A 6,000-nucleotide genomic window follows, 5' to 3' on the forward strand; every position below is an offset into this window, starting at 1 on the left:
CGATGAGTTTATAGAAGTAATAGGAAAACGAATAGAAACAGAAATAGTGAACGAAATCAAAGCAGCAAAATATTTTCGCCTAGTATTAGATTCTTCACCAGAAATAGCACACACGGATCAATTAACGTTTATTTTAAGATTTGTCATGGATTCTGGTAAAATTGTAGAAAGATTTATTGCATTTATTCCCATAGATAAACATGATGCGTCGTATTTAGAAGTCAAAGTTTTGGAAATGTTGCAAACACTAGATTTAAATATTGAAAACTGTCGCGGGCAAACGTATGACAATGCAGCCAATATGGCTGGCAAATATAAAGGATTACAAGCACGAATTAAAAGCTTAAGTCCTAGTGCTACTTTTATACCTTGTGCAAACCATTCGCTAAATTTAGTCGGGAATTTTGCAGCCGAAAACTGTAATTCAGCAGTTAATTACTTTTCATTTGTTCAAAAATTGTTTACAATTTTTTCTTCTTCAACACATAGATGGAAAATACTAAATGAAAAATTGAAAACATGTGATCTACAATCAGTTACGTTAAAATGCCTCTCTAACACAAGATGGTCTGCTAGGGCAGATGCAATATTCGCTTTGAAAGCTGGATATGATCAAATTAGAGGAACGTTACAAGAAATTAGCGAGAATAGCTCCGAAAAAAAATTACGTCAATAGAAGCTTCTTCACTGCTGAAAACAATGAATCGGTTTGAAACCGCTTTACAGGGTTTTCAATGATATTATTGACATGTTCAGCGAGTTGTTGATTCGTTCGGGCATATAATTGACACTTTCAGCGAGATATTGAATTGTTCGTAAGCAGGCGTTGACTAGTTCCGCAATTCTGTAGTGTTGTCATTTGTTTTGTTTACACACTGTGCCGCAGGGTTCAATTTTTCATTCTTAAAAGTCCTAAAAGTAGCTAATAATCATTCCCCAAGCTGTTTAATACATAAATTAGTAGAAAAAAATCTTATTTATTCGAAAACTGTTCGTTTACCTCCTGATGAGAATGATCCAAGCTGCAGTCCAAGGGGTACGAAAGTGACAGCTCTATAGTATCGCCGAACTTGTCAACGCCTGCTTCCGAAAAATTCAATATCTCGCTGAAAGTGTCAATTATATGCCCGAACGAATCAACAACTCGCTGAACACGTCAATAATATCATTGAAAACCCTGTAATGACGGTAACATGGAATAGCTTACTTCAACGCATACATACTACTAGCAAATCGCTACAATCGCTTGAATGTGAGGTATCGAAAGGATCTGAACTTCTTCGATCATTGGATAGTGCAAGAAGCTACTAAGCTGTCCGGATTGTCTTTCAGCACAGAAGAAGAACCAAAACAAAAACGAAAGCGAAATTCAGCGTCAAATCAGGAATACACATTTTCCACAGAAGAGAATTTCAAAATAAATTCGTTTTATACGATTTGCGATTCTATAAGAGAGCAACTTAAACAAAGAATGGAAGCTTATGAAGCAATAGTAAACCCTTTTCGAATATTTTTCGATTTATCCATATCTAAAATTGAGAGGCAAGATTCGATAGAAAAGATAAAAACAATGTTCAAAACTGACATTGATGGAACAAATTTAGAAGATGAACTTGAACACTTTATTCTATTCATGAAAGACCATGAACCATCGCATGAAAAATCAGCTTTAGACATTACAGATATATATAAAATACTCCGAAACATGTCTTGCACTTTTCCGAATGTGGAAACAATTATAAGAATTTTCTTAACTATGCCCATATCGAATGCCGCTGGAGAACGATCTTTCTCCGCCATGAAGCGAATAAAAAATTATTTACGAAGTACGTTAAGCGATATTAGGTTAAGCAATTTATCTTTGATCTATATAGAACAAGAACTTCTCAATAGTATAGATACGAATGATATAATAGACGAATTTGCCAGGAAGAAGGTTAGGCGAAGACATATTTAGCGAACTTAGGTCTAGGAATAGTTAATACTATCTGGGATTATCAATATATATATTGTTTACGGAGTACAACATATATCGCTAATGAAATATTTTAGAAAATATTATGGGAAGTATTTTATCGCATTGCTAAAAATATACATATCGCTTCAAGTGGGCCACTTGCGGTCCGTTGAATTTTAATTAATAAATAACAAATAACAAATAACAAATATCATTCTGGCATTACAGTGGCCGATGGGGGCCCCATTACATCCAACCGCTTGGGGCCCCGAGATGGATAAATCCGCCTCTGGTTAGGTTTATAGATTAGGATAGAGGATTAGGATAGTTTATAGGAAGTGAGAATAAAGCCCTTCTTTTGATAACGACACAGCCGCGAGACTAAGCTCCGTGAACCCGCTACAAGCTATAAGGCTCGGGATGTCTAAAAAAGAAGCAGCAAATAAATATGAAATTCCAAGGACAGCACTAATTGAACCCGTCTCTCATAGTACGTCTGACCAACTCAGATACAAACCGTGCGTTTTTACACCTGAACAGGAGAAAGAACTAATCGAACATAGACACGACCTGACCTGGAGAGCCGATTTTATGGAATCACTGACAGTTGTTAGACTTAGCAGAAAAAATAATATTAAGCATCAGTTTAATAAGAAAAAGAAGATTGCTGCGAGAGGCTGGATGGACGGTTTTTGAAAAAGGAATCCGAACCTTTCCTTCCGAAAGCCGGAAGCTACCTCCGCAACAAGAGCCGGAAGTTTTAATAAGCAAACAGTGAACAGTTTCTTCGACTTATATCAACAGATATTGGAAGCCAACATTTTTGAATCAATTTTAATGAAATTTCAGAACAAAGTTTCAAAGTGTTACAAAGTTTCAGCAAGACAAATTTGTTGAAATAATGGACCGAAATCCTTAAATCGCAATTGGTGTAGGTTCCATTCCTGCATTTTTTGGAAGGATGTGGCTTTGGAACTCTATTCGATGGGGCTGTAAAGAAAGGAGCAGCATGGAAAAGGGTATGTAACAGTTATTTTTAATAATTAAGTTTATTGTAGTACTATTTTTAACTTTAAATTTATTTTCATTTGATTTACAGACATGGATCGAAAAGAATCAGCGGTCTAGAAAAAATCTCAGCCACAACAAAAAGGAAATGCTGAAGAAGGATGGGAAACCGTCATTCAATGCACTCCGCGAGATGCTATAACGCTCAGCGAGCTGCTAGAACAAACGTCCGAGACATCAGTGCCAGGCTTGACGAAAATATGTGCGTTGGTATAAGCAAGCAATATGAACATATCAATATTTTATAGCAATATGAACCGCAACCTTGCAGGATTTACCTAGCCAATCCGGCATCGTCAGAGCGTTATCGGTCGCCGTAAATACTTTTTCGAGTGACGTAAACCCTCAATTGGGCACTGTCTTTTCTATTCGGGCCTTGTGAAGTATGAATCGGGCATAGTACAGAATGAAAGCGGCCTACTCTTGAAGGTATCAAATCGGTAGCTCCGGTGTTTTTGATCCTTGTGCTATTTAAAAATTCGTAATTTGCATGCTGGTAAACTTAGTATGCATCATTTCAAAATTTATAACATCTAAAAGAAATTTCATTGATTTTAAAAATGTTAGGAGAGGGAACATTAGGAATCTACCACCAAATGTTTAAGTCTATGCAAAATAAAGAGTGAAAGAATAAAATTCAAAACCTACATGCTTTAATTTTGCAATAAAGTTTGAGTAGATTTCAGATTCTATTTTACATATTTACAGTGGAGCGCCGTTTATCCGGGTACCTTTTATCCGGCTTTCCGTTTATCCGTGCTGTTGAGAAATGACAGTTCAATACAAAGGTGACATTGCGTTATGAGGAGGGTATTTAAAAAAGCGGTTATAAGAGCACATTATCATAACAAAAAACACTATAATTCATGGCAAAATTCAAATATTCTCATGGGGAAAACATGAAGCTAATAAAAACTGGGTTATTTTTATCAAAAAATAGGAATTTTTTAAAGAACTAATCAGAAAATGATGATAAAATATATCATTTGACTCATTATCCGTGTTATTCGCTTATCCAGTCGAGGTCAAGTCCCGAGAAGCCCGGATAAACGGCGCTCCACTGTATCTTATTAATTTTCGTTAGTCCCGTCGGGTCAGGGAAACCGGGGCAAAATGGGCATGTTAAGCAGTTTACTGAATATTCCTTTGAATATGCCACATAACAAAAGTTTTCTTTCATTATTGTATGCCTCCACCCTTTATCTATCGATTTAAATTGCCAAATAAAATGAAAATAAATTAACAACATGAAAATAGTGGTTAATAAAAGTTGATGTTTAACCTTTAAGTTGGCAACCGGATACCCGGGTATTTTTTTAAACTTTAAACTGAAATAACTTTTAATTCATTGCTTTTATTGACCTGAAATTTTCCGTAGCCTCCCAACTTTTAATTTCTGATTTTTTGGTGCATAAATTGTAATTTTAAACAGTCTGTAAGTATTTTTTTTTTATTTTTTTTTAAACTTTACCACGTAAGTTGGCAACCAGCACACCCGCGTATTCCATACATTTTGTATGGAGAATGACGTTTCTCTTCTTCCTCTTTTCGTATTGTGCTTATTTTCGAGTCAAATTCAAGCGATTCCAAATTTCAATTTGACCGTTAAATTTATTATAAAATTTAAAAACTCAATGAAAAAATGAAATAGAAGAGAATATGGTCGAGATTACTTTCTTACAGCATTAAAATATAGAAAGCATTGCTTACCTGAAAACCGTTAATTTTTTGCGTCAAAACGTGTGAAATATCCGGGAATGTCGGTTGCCATCTTACGTATGTTAATCTGGTTGCCAACTCTACACAGCAAATTTTCTCATCCGGCTTCAGTAAAGTTTTTTACTGAAACGGTTCAGTAATCGAATATTTTACTGGTTTTCAGCATAAATGTCATGTTTTTACTGATTTTCAGTAAAATAATTTACTGAATACATTTCAGTAATGGAGTTTTTACTGAAAATCAGTAAAATCAGTGTCAAATTTGTAATGTCAGTGAATACCAGTAAAGAAAATTACTGAAAATGCAGCAATCGATTCCCTCAGATCTGTCAATTTAAGGAACATAAATGTCAGGTAGCCCCATAGACTGAATGAAGCGGCCCTGTTTGACAGAAGAGATTTATAAATGCATTCATACCATTCGACGCGTTGGGAAAAATAAAGGAAAAAGTGATGTTTCTAAATTTATTTATTTTCCTTCATCATCACAAAGTGAGATAGCAATAAAAGAAAATGATTCGGTTATTGTGAACAACGATATTTCATCACATTGTTATTTGTTTGTAATCAAATGTCAAATCGAATGAAATGAGCTGACCTGTTTTGCTCGCTGCCTTCGTCTGTCAATCAGATGTCAAACCATTACTCATAATCCACTTGGGCTCGATGCGTAAAAAGTGCAAAACGTTTGAAAAATCCAAAGTGGGTAGAAAGGAGGTGTCGTCATGTAGAACAATTGGGCATCGAGGCTTTAGAAAAAAGCACAAAACCATGATCGACGGCAGTTGTCAAATGCGACGAATGTTGCTGGTATTTGGATATGATATATGAATTGTTTTCGTTTAATAAACATTGTTTTAGCATTAAAAATTCGTATTTTGCATCCACACTCCATAAATCGACATTTTACACGTTATAATGTAGCTGCTGCCTGTAAACAGATATCGACGGCTGTTGTCAAACCGAATCTCAAAATGGCAACATGCCAAACGCTAAGAAGACAAGTTAGACCGACCCGCTAGAAACCAGACTGCAAGCTGGCATTCCACACCGGCTACGAGCAGACGAAGATGTAACGCTACACCGGCCACGAGCGGACAACGGCGACATGCGCAAGTAATGCGACACGCAGACCGATCGTGAGAACGGACCAATGCAGCCAGCAACCAGCGGCTTCGTTAGAACATTAGCTCGTTAGGTTTAGTCAGTCGAAGTCGAAGTCTAGAGTCAGCCAGATATAGATCATAGTTTAGCTT

Source organism: Anopheles arabiensis, chromosome 2 (assembly GCF_016920715.1).
Source record: "Anopheles arabiensis isolate DONGOLA chromosome 2, AaraD3, whole genome shotgun sequence".
Classification (NCBI taxonomy): domain Eukaryota; kingdom Metazoa; phylum Arthropoda; class Insecta; order Diptera; family Culicidae; genus Anopheles; species Anopheles arabiensis.